We start from the raw sequence: 14,503 nt of genomic DNA, 5'->3' as shown, positions 1-14,503 counted from the left end.
CAAGAAACAACCTGCAGCTGATGTCTTTTCCAACTCTCTTGTAAAGAAATCTGCTCTTGAAACATAGTACATTGCTCAATACCATTTTCAGGTCACTTTAATATTGGAACGTATTTCTCAAAACCTCCTTCTCTCAAAATCTCTCTCTTTAGCCTTAAAAGCTGAAAAAACAATTTTTTTGAGAAGTAGAGGAATTTTTTGTTCCTTTTTCTTTGCTACCTTTTGAGGACAACATGATCTACACCTCCAGACATCAATTTTACAGGAGCCTGAGCAGCCACTAACCTCATTAATTTTAGTTATTTTTTGCTAATTCTTTTTTTTTTCCTCTGTGTTCTTGGACACCGTGCTGCTACTCATGTTTTCAGAGGGCTTTGGTTGGTTGTGCAGTTGGATTGGGGTTTTGTGGAAAGGGTGCTTTGGAACTTTTTTTGCACAGCAGAGATGGAGGCTTTTCTTGACAATTTTCCATCCATTTTCTTGACATCAGAAAACCAAGGGATAAATGAAATGCTTAAAAGAAATAGATACTTCAAGGTAGTTGAAGATAAGGACAAAGGTACCAGAAGAAGGGAAAAAAGGGAGGAAATGAGGGCTGTGTCACCAAATGATAGGTTGAAAAATTAAGAATCTAAGAGTGGTTTTCAGGGTCAGATAGTGGGGTGAAAAATCAGGGTGCATCAGCGGAACGAATACGTACTGAAGATTTGTCACAGGGATGGAGAGGAGACGAGGAAGAGGTTTGTGAGCAATGATAAGGATCACTGGAAGAGCTGAAAGGAATAGGAATGTTGTGAGATGTCAGAGGGGAAGAAGAGCTGTGCACCGGATGAACTACGTGTGATTGCTGGGGTCCGTCCGTAGCTACTCACCAACACAGAGGCTGACACACAGCAAATGGATGTGAACTAAAACCAGAGATGCTAACTTTGCCTTTGAGGTGGTTAACAGTGTGCACTCTTTTATATCTTATTTTTTATTTAAATCATTCCTAAACAAGAATGCAAAATACTTGCATCAAGACATTTAGTCTTCTCATTCATCTGTAAATACAAGATACACTTTTGATTGCTACACAAACAATAAATATCAAACTTTAAACTGTTCAATTGCATAGTCAGTAATTCTGTTAGACCCACTAAAACATCTGGGACTAGCAAATGTCCAAGATATGATACTCAGTGGAAGAGACTTCATTCCGAACAGCTGGAGCTCCAATTGTCCTCACAAAGTACATATGGAGAATGAGGTTGTAGGTGATCATAAAAAACAATACAGCAAAAAACTTCAGATTAAATAAATAATGAGAACCATGGTTTTACATAGCTCATGGTTCTAAATAAGTTTTCTGTGAGTTTGAACAAGAAAAAGTGGGACCAAGGTAGAGATATGTGCACAATCTCCCTCTTTTAGGTTTCTCTTTTATATAATAATTACCGCAGGAATAATCCTGTGAAAGCTTCTGGGACTTCTTTAATTTCCATGGCCTTAAGGTAGAGCTCCAGGAGCTCCTGGGATCCACCAGTGAACACCACAATTCAAGAATGTGTGCTGTTGCATTCCATTATAGAAAACCCAGTTTGAAATCAGGTTATGTAACTAATTCATATATGCTATTGGGCAGAGTTATATTTACCTTACAAATTATGTTGTTATTGCCTTAATGTTACCAGTTCTACTCCATGCATTTAAGGCTTCTTAAGTTCTCTCCTAGTTAAGTGTCCCTTGTTGAACAGGGGCCGACAGTGAAAACTATGTCCAGAACTGATGCCATTCTGTCTGTCGGGGTTCGTGCACAGAGCATGAGACTTGCGCAGTTGTCCTTTGCCTTGTACAGCCTCACAGCTATGTGTATACCTTACACAGCCCCAGCTCCGTGCCGTGTCCTCTGCCCCCACGACTGGAACCTCCTCAAATGGCAGACAGCTCATCTGAAACAAGCTGTCCTGCTGTCACCTGCAGCTTGAGATCACCGAATGTAAAGGCAGATATGGTACAGCCATGTCGCATCACAGGCTGTGTTCAAGGAAGCGATACAGGAAGGTAGTTCCCTTGAGAAGGCATGTTCCCCATCACTTGGCCTGACATGACCCTGTCTTTTCTCAAGAATACAGCTGAGAGGTCTGCGTTCAGAATCAGCAGAGAATTAGGTCCTCTTTCAGCAACGCGCTCCTCTCCAACAAAGAAGCGTGAGCAATCGCATCCTTATTGAGCAAAGCATGCTGTGCAACAAAACACTTCAGGTATTTCTAAAGCTGCTCTAAAGAAAGGGGATGGAAACATCTCAAGGCATCCCTGAATATTGATGGAATTCAATATGCCCTCCCTTGCTTTGAGTGTTAGTGTGGATAACTTTGTTATTTAAAATCAAGCAAATTTTTTTTTGTTTTTGCAAAGGGAATGCATCTGTAACCCTAACAGGGATCTTTGTATTTCACTTTGTATTTTCAGAAAAAAGGTGAAATAAAAAGTATTGCTGAAAGAGATTCTATTTCTGGGACTTCAGAATTCTGCTAAAATTAACATAAAAATAAAACCAATACATGAATTTCAGAGTTGAAATATTTGGCACCGAGAACCCTATCAGCTTTATGCAAGACCAGATGTTTTTGACAAAGGCTCAAACACTTGTCTCCCTTCGCAAATGCTTTCAGCTCAAAAGCTCAAAAATTATCCAGAAATTCTCCTCCAAGTGAGCACGTGTGATCTAACCAAGTTCCACTGAACTTGCTGGACATATAAATGTAAACTTTCAAAGGTAGTGGAGCAAACTATGAAGAGAGCTCTAATGACTGCCTGCAGTCTCACTCTGTTTTGACTAAATGTCATCAAAGGAAAAACTTATCAAGCGATCAGCTCTTTTTCCCCAAAAATATTTTCCTTAGCCTTAAGCATTTCTCTTTTTCTAAGGGTCCACAAAGATGATGAAATGTAGAACAAATGATTCTTTTATTCACAAATGAAACTTAATTTCTATGGTGCCAGTTTTGTTCCATTTCTTTCTGATTTCATCCAAGCCTCAAGTATCTGTGACTGCTCTAACCCCATCACAGGGGCTCCGGCCCTTGTGTGTCCTTTCTTTGAATACTTTGGCTGATGAACATTCATCCACCTCCCTGAAATATATTGCTATAACTGAGTTCACAGCTGGGGTAGATTTGCAATCTGCCATTGTTAAAGAGAATTTTTATTAAATTTAACTGCTTGGGTTTCAGGTGTGATTTCAGGAAATCTCATTCAGGGACAGCTGTTAAGAGAACAGTCCTCTGACCAGCGGTGCTCCTCTTGTGTCTGGCAAGGGTGATGCTGGCAGCCTCTGTCAAGGCTTCTTTTAGCCCTTTTTGGGGGCAGAAATCGCACCCCACTGGTGTCCGTTCTTAGTGTGCAGCTCAGTATGTGTCTGAGGAGACCTGGAACGAGAGCAGGCATCTGGTCAACATGAGAAGAGCAGAGGACAGGGTGAGCTTCCTACTGCTGTATTGCTGGTGGTTTAGTGGGACTCACGCTGCCTGTGGTTGCTGGAGATCCTGTGCGTAAGAGCAACAAATTGTGTCCTCTATCTCTTTTAAATGTGGACATGTGTATTTTCCTCTTCTGTCTGGCTTTGGTAGACTTTTGTGAAGGGAGACTTAAAAGCTATTTAGGAGTTGGAACCATACAGTGTAATGATGCTGGACCACAATGTTGGGGTGGCTTAATCCTCTGAATGAGGGATGAAATGAATCATAAAAGATTTAAGGCTTTTGTAAAAAGAAGAGAGGATTATTCTGTTACCCAGGCAACATCTCTTCCAAGTATTGGTGCCATGAAATAATTAACTGGAATAATCTTGGTCAGGTAAATGACTGCTGCATCAACTTGACTGTCATAATAGTTTGTTAAATACTTTGAAACACAACATCAGAGAAGTCAGAAATAAAACAAAGAGAGGGCTATTGAATAGGACAGAGAGCTCAGTCTAGTTCTTCCACAAACTTGCCAATCTTTAAATCATGCCACCTCATCTGATGCTGACTGATGCAGTCCTGTGCATTAAACAGTACCCAGGGAGAGCGAGTTTATCAGAATCTCCATCTCTTTGTCTCATTTCCCACCCAGTGCAAGATAAGGAAGCACTTTTTTTCTCCCACTTTTCTCTTTTCTGTTCAGTTTATGAGGTCTTGAGAGAGGGTTTGTCTGTTACTCGGCATTTGTACAGCGTCTCGTGCTCAGAACTCATGGAAGTTCTGAGTTAAATTGCAACCTAGAGGCCCTACAGGAAAACAGTAAGGCAAAAGAATAACAGTGTACCCATCAATCCTGTCATATCCTCTACACTGACAATGTGAAAAATCTCATGAGAAATACATCAGATAAACAGACATAGATCTGAAATATGGGTGTAATCACTCACAGACACAAAGAGGGAATGAGAATGCTAATCCCAGGATAGCCACATCCAATGCCCATTTGATTGATTTGGACTTCAAAAATCAGTTTTTTTCCTAAGAAGGGAAATCAAAATTTCCACTAACATAACCCTGAGCTTTTTTAGTCGTGCCTATTGCTAAAGTTTAGACTCTTGCAATAGTCTTGTGCACGCATGGCTCTTGTGGACACATATCTGCTCTAGGTAAGCGTGGGAGTTTTGTGCCTGGGATGCCAGGCACTGTACAATATCCATGCCACTAAATGATCCAGCGAATGGGTAAAAGGACAGAAGCTCGGAGTATTTCAGAACTTTGGAAATGTCCTAGCAATCTGAGAAAGCATTTGTTTACTATTTTATTAGGTATGTACATAAAGTAATATTTTTTCTAGCTAATAAGCAATTTGTCAGCATCAGTGCATTTTACTCTCAGATATAGGGTAAGAGTAACAATGATGTGAAGTTGTGAAACAATGCAGTATACTCAAGACTGATAAATCAATCAGTGTTCCTGACAATCCGATGTTCCATGACATAAATGTGTTAGAAGAAGAAATCTCTAAGAAGACATGCTTCATGAAAAAATCATGAAAATGAAGTAAAGGCTGATTTTAAGAGCCATCTGCAATTCCATGACTACAGCTAATGAAAATGTGAACATAGTAATTTATTAAATTTGATATTCTCAATTGTTATTGAGAAATAAAAGTGTCCTCGTGTATACTGCATATTAAATGGATGGAAAAAGTTTTAATCCATGTTATTAATGTTTTGGGTTGTGCGGTTTTTTTAAACTCAATTCAAAAATTCAGATGTCCAGAAACCAAGGTAACCATGTATATCCAGTAAAGTGTTATTAATTGCTGCACGTAATATATCCTACACACCAATATTTAGGTTGGATACAGCCCATGAATTATTCTTATGAGAGCATTAACCTTCAGTTATTTCACAATGTATAACATTTTCATTAAATGTTTTTCACATTCTTCGGAAAACTATATATTAGGACTTGTCTGATTCCAATGTCCAGTGAAGTTTGGCAGTTGATGTCGAAGTATGGCCCTGCTTCAAGGGTTTAGATGGAAGACATCCATGGAAAATCTCGATATGGTGCAAAATAACTGTCTATAATTCAATATCTGTGGCAGTGCAATCTGCACGTGGTGGGGAAACAAACAGCCTAGCATATCAGCCACTGGAACCATGACGATTCCTTCACCCGTGTCTCTCCTCCACAAAATGGGGTGCGAATTCCGTGGTCTGGACTGGTTTATGACGAAGCGATAGTGTGGAGCTTTGAGCCTCTGAACCTCCTGTAAACTCAAGGGAGGCTAAGGATGTTAAAGCTTGGTAAGATAACACAGTATAAAGAATCAAATAAAAGGCTAAGATGGCCTGTGAAAGATAAAGTCCCTGTTTAAACACAAACAGCACTAGCAAGCGGAGAGTGACATTATTTAAAGTAAGATTTTGTTCACCACATATGATGGGCCTCCAGTCCTCAGGGCAGTTACTCAGCTATGGGTTGATACTATGAATGACCACCACTATCACAGGCTGTGGATGTATTCCCACCAGTTCTTCTGAGAGGTACCAGCGGCTTTAGGCAGTAGTTTCTGATAAGGCATTACATACTCAATCTCAGTAGCAGCTTTGTAATTGCTCATATTTTTCTAATAAAATAACTTTTAAGAGTGTTACACAATGTTTTGCGATGGGAGCAGGGTTCTTTGGTGAACCTTACTGCTCTTTTTTGAAAAGCGTCCTGGAGAATGCTCTGATCTCTTTGATATACTGAAAATACTAGGTGGAGGACAAAAGCCTTGCAGGTAAACAGAAGCAAAAAATAGAAGGTCCAGGAAAATTCTGGAAATACAGTGCCCAAAGCTTGCTTTGCTTCTACTCGGCACAGTGATGACCTGTGACTTGTCTCTAGCTGTGCCATGATTTCGTTTTCCTCTGGAGTAATTATAAATTGATCACAGGCAGGAAAAAAACATGCAGGTTTTGGAACACAAGCTGTAAGTGCACCAGAGTTCCTGGTCAACTTGATTTGGGATTTGTCACTTTTCCAGTTTAAATAAAGCAAAGAATGATCACCTAGGAACCAGTCTGTAAGAATCAGAAAATCATGCAGCAGTCTGGCAGAACAAAATGATAAACTGTGCAATTTGTGTATTGGTAGCAGAACAAAATATCCAGATTTGTGACAGTCAGAGAGACAGTAATTCTACACAGCTGCTGGAATCCAAATATTAAACAAACACGTTTAAAAAATCAGCTTCTGAAGTTGGCTCACTGGTGATGCTTTACAGGCTACTTCACGGGTTGTGGCTCTTGGGCATGCGGGGGAAGGACACTGGTGCATCCTGGAGGAAGGAATAGCTTTGAGGTTTGCTTAAAGGCTGAAAGAATACTCTGGGAAAGGCTCTGAAACCAAACCAGCATGGAGAACAGGACAGAAGCTGTGCGGTGTGGGTGGCCTTCTCCTCATCAGAGGGGAACGCGTCCGTCTGGGGGCAGAGCGGCCAGAGCAGGTAGAAGGTAGCTCTGCAGAAGCATCACAGGTGTGAGAAGTGGAAAGAAGTGGAAGTCGATAGCAATTAGTTTAGATTAGAGTAGCAATTAGTTTAGATTAGACTCTGGGAACCATGGGAAAGGGAGAACTATGTGGTCAGTGGGGTGAAGGCAGGTCACAAGGGCTTTTCCTTCAACAAGGCTGACTCCTGCGGTGGCTGTTTCTCACGCTTTAAACTGCTTTCTCATGTGGCATCAAGTTACTGAAAGAAATCAAGTGATTCTTAGTACTTTTCCTATGTGGTGTGTTATGTTCAGATTTCAGATTTTAAGAAGCTGATGTAAATGTTTCCCAGAAGTACAGTAATTATTTGATCTGACTTTGAAATAGTGCTGAAAAAGCAAGTTTTATGATCACTGATAAAGGTAATGTAGAGGTAAAAATCCTCACAAGACCCATCACATTTGACATATAAAGTCTCCTGTTCTTAGAAATGTCTGCAAGGTAGGAAATGGCTGAAATATCGTCTCTATTAATCGACAAATACCATGAATTCGTATATATGAAAATCATTCTCTGAAGAGTCCATTTAAAAAAAAATACTGACATTGTAGTAGAGATCAGACCCCTGCCTCACCAGCTATGAATAAAATGTATTCCTTCACAGTCCTGTTTGAGCTCTATGTGTTGGTTTATATTCTGCGGCATCAGCAGTATTCATCTATTTTTCCCCTTCGGTGAAATTAGGAGAGAAAGTTGTGTCTTTGCTTTATTGGTGATTTTCTAAAATGTTCACATCCTCTTCTTTAAAGAAGATTCTTTGAAATGTAAAATCGTTCTCCCAACATGCAGTCGATGCCAGAGAAATAATAATAGCTGTTGGTTTAGTTCATTCTCATATATGCAAGAGACAGTTTGACTGGCTTCAGCCATGTGATAAATTGACTTTAAGGCCCTCCATACTGTGGCAATATTCCCATACTTGATTTTATTTACCTTCCCATTTTTGAATTTTCTCTCTTCAGCACAAAAGAAAAACAAAGGCAGATTAAAAAAAAAAAAAACAAACCCACAAAAAACCACACACACACACACACAAAAAAAAAAAGAACAAAAAAACCCCAGGCCTTCAGAGAAATTCTTTTTAGGAGTTTTATCAGTTAAAGACATCTCATCCCTCAGAAGTATGATCTCTGTTCAAGTGGGAATTATGATGAAATGCAGGACTAAGAAATGTCTGAAATCTAGGGCTTCCACAAGGATACACAGTGTTCTTCCACGCCTCATTAAGCTTGCCTGAAATGACCCAATCAGTGTTGAAAAAGTTCAGAGAAGATAAACTACTTGAGAATTTACTTTTTTTTTTTTTTAACTTCATTCGTTGTACAGTAATAGAGCAGAGCTATAAGAAATGCATGTGGGAACTTAAATTTACAGGGCAATTTATACAGAAATGCACAAATATGTAGTGATTTTTTGACACAAGTAATATTTGGAAGCATCTGACAACTGCTTTTTCAAGACAAACTTATGTGGAAACAACCTTTAAAAGCAACACTGCATAAGGTAATTTAAGAAGTCAGATTTTTCCAGAGTGGAATGTCGCTGGGGAATTTAAAATCTATGGCATTAAGTGGGATTTTGTTACTTGTGAAAATGTACCTCTAGCTCTTTATTGCAAAACATTTTCAGACTGTTGCCTTGAAACATAGGCAATAAAGGAGTTGCTGTATTCTTGTACTGCAAATACTGGGGATGATTTCAGTTTTCTGTTGTTTCTCCTCTCCAGAGTAGGACTCCTGTGAGATCAGGAAGGCAGGCATATGTTCAGTTTGAAGCCAGTTCTTTCAGGCCATATTTACAAGGATATACTTGATAACTGGCATTCTTAATGGGACATGAATTGTGAGAGTAAGAAACCTGTATTGCCAAATATTGTTATATGTAACTATTTCTTTTTTTTTTCCCTATACAACAATAAAAAAAATTTCGCTCTAAGCCAAATCTTCAATTCTGTCAGTGCTGAGTGATAATGGATGTACTTCTTTCCATTAAAATTACAGCTGAACTTTTGCTTCTGTATCGATAATTTCTGCATCTACATCTTAGAGAAAGTACTTTTTGTGCTGCATGCTTGGGCTGGCACAAAGCAGCATCCCACTCCCGAGATCCCTACCACTGGAGCCTGCCCATCCAGCTTCCAGTTGGTTTTTCTAAATTATGAAAGTGCTGACAGTAAGTTGAAGACAAAGCAAAACTGTTTATCTTCCTCTATGGAGTAAGTTGAATTCCCTAGTTCAACAAATACACAGTTCACTTATGTCAGTTTTCATCTCACTTTGTGATGCATTTGTCTGCAAACTTTACCAGACCTGGCAAATTTAGATAAAATATTTTGATACTTCATTATGCCAAAACTCCCCAGATCCTTTATAATGGGATTTTCACAGTATCTGCAATATAGGAAGCAAGAATATTCTTGTACTAGGGTTATGACATATATTCATCTTCCCTTCAGAAGGAAGTAATTGAAAATAACTACTGCCAAAATTAGTATAGTTTAAGGACTATCTATTCCTTAATTCTTAATGGATATCATTTGATAAGTAGATGTATTGATGACCATGTGGCATCAGTATACTTGAGGGTTTCAATATGGGAGAAATGACTTTTCTAAGACTGTTGTGCTCAACAGTTGTTGGAAGAAGAATATTTCTTGAACGCACTTTGGGAAAAGCCAGCGAGTTTCAAGGCTTACTTGTCTGTACTAAAAGCACAGTACCTGATGTCATCAAAGCTCCCATCTTCAAAACTTTAATGTGCAGCAGATGTAAATAACAGGTGGCTGCTGGTGGTAGCAATGGAGAGAATTACGTTTCTGCGTGCTGCCTGTGATGCAAGGCTTAGCACACAAAGCATTTCTCACATACTTTTAAGAAGCAGAGACTACTTCAATCCTTCTCCTCTTTGACAATGTGTACAAAGCATGAAAGAAAGGGAGCTCCATGGATTTGCGAAGCACCAATCTGCAGAGCATTTTAAACGAAAAAAAAAAATGTTCATATTTTATCACACATTCTGTTATCTATTATCAACTATCTAAAAAGTATTTGATAAATTAAAATAAATGACATGCATATCAGAATGCTAGAGCCTCCTGCATACTGTGGGAAGATGATGAGTTCTCTTCACTCCTGGGATGATGTTTCTTCACATGATGTCGTTTGGGATTCATGGATTCAACTCTTCAAAGTCAATGGTCTGCATTTCTCTCTGAATGTACTCCTGGCCAAACAAATGGCGTCAACCCTGTTTTAAGCAAAGATCAGTTGTATGAATTTTTTGACAAAGTAAAAAGCAGATTATTGCAGTATCAGAGTAAGGATATGATTCCCTAGTCTGGAGAAATGCTCATGCTCTCTCTGCCGAGAAAGCTATCGTTCTCGTTTCAATAGGGAGCTAGTTCCCAATAGCCTAGCATTTCCCTTCGATCATCATTTCATCACCAAAAGAGACTGATGTCGTGGTCCATGGTTAGAACTTTGCACTTGGAGCTTGAGAAGCTAAGCTCCACAACCCAAGCTCCTAAGAAGTTACTGAAGTATCAGACAAGAGGCAGCAGGGAAATTCAAAAGATGAAGGACTGCAAGAAGGCAACGAAGCGATGCTGATCAACATGACTAGGAGCTCGGCTGCTACCAAACCAGGGGAAACATGAGTCTGTGGTAAACAATTTTCACAGGCTAAGTCTTCAGCTACTCTGGAAAGGCTTTCTTCATTTTATTTGCCTGAAAACTGTTTCTTCCAGCAATTTTGGAAATTCTGCTATGAGGAGAAAAGATCTGATACTGAGTTTTAATACAAATTATACAGCCACTTTTTCACTGACAAGGTCAACAGATCTAAAACTGTAAGCCCAAAGCACCTTTTCCCTGCTTAATTCTGTCCATCTTCATCCTCGTGTTTTCATGTTCCTTCATTTTGTCTCTCTGCTACATTTTGCACGTACTGGGGAATACAGATGTTTTTCATATAGTGGATTATTGTAGAAGAGTTTTCCATGATAAAACAGTTCTCTAGCTCCCTATTCTCCACAGAAGTTTAAACAAAATATCCCTGATTGAAGACAGAATGATCCATCTGAATCACATCCCACACATGCAAGCTTCAGAGAAGAAAATATAAAAAAAAATTAATTATTTAGCATGAGTTACACAATATTGAAACCAAAGGAGATTTGAAGTCAGAGTGGTGATTTTTACAAAGCATTCTTGATTTTCGTACCAAAAATTGTTTAACTTGTTAACAAGTAATTTCTCAAATAAAACCACAAGTTCTTATATCTAACTTTCTAACTTTTTGTAGAATGTATGTCTGAAATTTTAATACGTACCGCTCAAAACTTCTGACTTGCATTTGGACAGCTTAAAAGCACATGTTACATTTAAGTTCCTTTTTGCTTCATAAATATTAGTACTCTGACTTTTTAAGGCTTTCTAATAATAAGCCTTTTTTGTTTTATCAGATAGAATACTGATAGTCCTTGCAGGGTCATTTTCAGCCTGGTGGGAGCCACAATCCTCCTGTCCCTGGCAATCAACCTCTCAATGCTTACTTGCCCACCCGCGGGTGCTGAGGTTTCTGCTTCGGAGGGCTCAGGTGCGAAGACCGTTCGCTCCGTTACCTCTTCAGCAGAACAAGAGTTGCTTTCTCTCTGCAAGAGGAAAGGCAGCCAAGGTGCGTTGCCTTTCATCTCCAGGAAAGGAGGAGAAACCTTCCAGACAGAGAGAACGTACCACCACAAGTTAATCCTCCTCTTATTTGGCCTGAATATAACAACTTTTCGTGTATGCTGTACAGGCAGTATTGTTGAGCACACAAAGCGTGCTTTAGAAATTAGGCAGACATAGATCCGTAAGGTTTTGTAAATTGTTTTAAGTATGAAGTCTTAAATTCTGGAAGATTTTAAGTCCACTGACTTTCCAGGGTGTAGAAATGCCGATTGGCATGTAAAAGTCAAGAAATTGGAAAGATGCAGATGATTTGCATGGCCAACAGTCATGATTTCTTGCACAATTTTAAGGAAGAAAGCCAGTTTTGAAACATAATCTTTGTAAAGTAATTTGAACACAAGTAATCTCCAAGGCTGGATTCTTATATGGTATCGACAAGCATGTCTAATCCATTGTGCTACAATTTACTAAGGGATAATTGCTCATTTACAGAGAAAAAAAAAAAAAACCACAAAAAACCTTAGCCATTTTTTCCCTCTAAATGATATCACATTTCTTCAATTTTTGCTTTATTTTCCATGTTTTTAAAACTTGGAAGGACTAGTTATGCGACTCAAGAAAGTATTTTTGCAACAGATGAGACTAATTATGCTGGCACTGTGAATATTTACACTGTTCTATCCCTCTTCATATCCTTATTTATACATTAAACATCGGACAGTAATTTAACAATTATTTTAGCAAGATTAGAAATTATACAAGAATGGTGGCGGGGAGGAATAAGAAGACAATCAAATAGAAACCTGATTATTTCAGATAATACCGTTGGGATCATATAATTAAGTGCATTCCTCATTTCATTACAAAGTTCAATGAAAAGAACAATTGCATTATTCTTAACAGTCAGCCACCTTCTTTTTCCAATTTGCATGTTGATCTCCTCAGTCCTCAGAAGGGCTACTGGGCAAAATGAGTTCTTGCATCTTTGATTAGGTTGAAAGCAATCTGATTTGCAATTTTTCAATATCTCTTCTGTTCACTTGAGTGAGTCACTGTCTGAGAAACCGTAGTGTACAACAAGATTTAGGAATAGGCAACACCGTCAGATTGCAGATAGGTCATAAAATACTGGTAAATATGGGGGGGGTGGGGAAATGATGGGTTTGTTTGTAAGTAGCTCGGAAGCAGGAATAGAAAAACTGTGCTACCCAAACACCCTGTTTTCCAGTAAAGGAAGCCTTTACTGGTTAAAACTCAGCAGTACCCTAGATACCAAAAAGTTTGCCTTTGGTTAATTGTGATTCCTCACACGATACGAAGTGGTAACCGCAGTGGCAATTAGTCCTGTTAAGTGCTTGCTGCTGGTGTCCATCGGCGTTGGTGGCCTGGCAAAGGCATTCACAGGAAGGGATCAACAATGGACATCTGCTTTCAAAAGAAAAGGTTATCTTCTGGTAATTGAAATAAGCATACTTATGTGTTGTAGCGCACTTAACATTCCTCACGGCACACCTTCTAAAGGAAAAAATTACCATGATGCTTATTTTGCTGTAGGAAAAACTGTCTCGCAGGAAGATGAAGAGGCTCATCCAGGTCAGCCAACAAACCGGTGGCACAGCTAGGAAAAATGTGAGACTCTCACACCCCAGTCTGATGCCCTATCCGTGTTCCCTCAAATAAAAAGATTCACGAACAGCAGGAGGCTGCATAGCAAAAACTCCTCATTAACTGATGCATTGTGGATTTCGTATCAACTCTTCTTTGAAAATCACTGTTTAGCTGTAACCAACCCAGGCGTTTCCCATAAAAGTCTTTGTAACACTGAAACCACTTGCCGCTACTGGGATACAAAGCACATCTGTCAAAAGAAAATCCTCATTAATAAAGTATGTGAAGTCTGGCTCTTTTACAAAGCCTTAATGTGACACAAAACCCCTTCTCACTGCTTGTGATAATTTTGCCTTTGAAAAGAATGAAGTTTTCTAATGTGAGCTCACGTCAGTGGATGTACTGCAAGGATGAATTTGATCCGTTCTTTTCTCCCTTACCAGCAACGAAGAAAGCAGGTGCAATGAGAAGAAATAGTTGCAAAAGACACGTGAAAGCAAACAAGCTGTTCTAGCTCTTCTGGTTTTTTGCACATACCGTGGAAGTGGAGCCGATGCTGGGCGCAGACTGGGATGTGAACGCTCTTGCCATGCACGTTTGGCCAATCGCTCTCTCGACGAAAGGGATGCTGCCTGGAACCAGCATTTGATTCATTTGCTCATGGCCTATCGAAATGCAGCCTACGTGTTAATATTTATCATATTAAGTAACCTCAGCCTTGGTATTCTGCTGAAAAAGTACAACAGTAGCAAATTAATTGTTTCAGTGAAAAATTTTGCGTTTTCAACAAAGCTTCCAAATTTCCACAACAGCAACTGGTATGAAACTTGAGGCATTTACATTTTTAATTTTCCCTTGCCGTGACTGGTTTTAATTAACAAAAATTACGGTGGCAGTGACTGGCACTAATTACTGCTGGAACTAATTACTAAGATGGCATGAGTTAAGATTTAAAATGTAGATTTAATTTTGGAAAAGAACAATATAAAAAAACCCAAGCCTACAGCCTTTGTAAAGGTAACGGATTGCCCCGGTGAGATGCCCTGTCTCTTCAACTCACTTACAGGAAAGTGGATTTTGTCAGTGTATTTTCATGCAATACTCTGCCAAATTTACTGTAGCCTTTCCCAAAGGCAATTGCACATACATTTGCAATTCCTATCCATCTCTTTGATTAAACAATTAAACCCCCTTGTAGCTTTTCTGTTCTTACAGATTTTGATGCAATTGGTC

At 39.1% G+C, this 14,503-nt stretch overlaps 1 long non-coding RNA gene across 1 annotated transcript in view; it reads right to left on the bottom strand.

Annotated features, from left to right (window-relative positions):
• Positions 1-8,299: 8,299 nt before the first annotated feature.
• LOC142084451 (uncharacterized) overlaps positions 8,300-14,503 on the bottom strand; it is a 100,193-nt gene continuing 93,989 nt past the window's right edge. Inside the window, exons 2-3 of the long non-coding RNA XR_012674373.1 lie at positions 10,095-10,238; positions 8,300-9,955 (exon numbers count right to left, since the gene is read on the bottom strand). This is a non-coding gene — a long non-coding RNA (uncharacterized LOC142084451). The remainder of the gene's footprint in view (positions 9,956-10,094; positions 10,239-14,503) is intronic.

Source organism: Calonectris borealis, chromosome 7 (assembly GCF_964195595.1).
Source record: "Calonectris borealis chromosome 7, bCalBor7.hap1.2, whole genome shotgun sequence".
Taxonomy (NCBI): Eukaryota; Metazoa; Chordata; class Aves; order Procellariiformes; family Procellariidae; genus Calonectris; species Calonectris borealis.
This window is presented reverse-complemented; position numbering and strand designations above follow the sequence as displayed.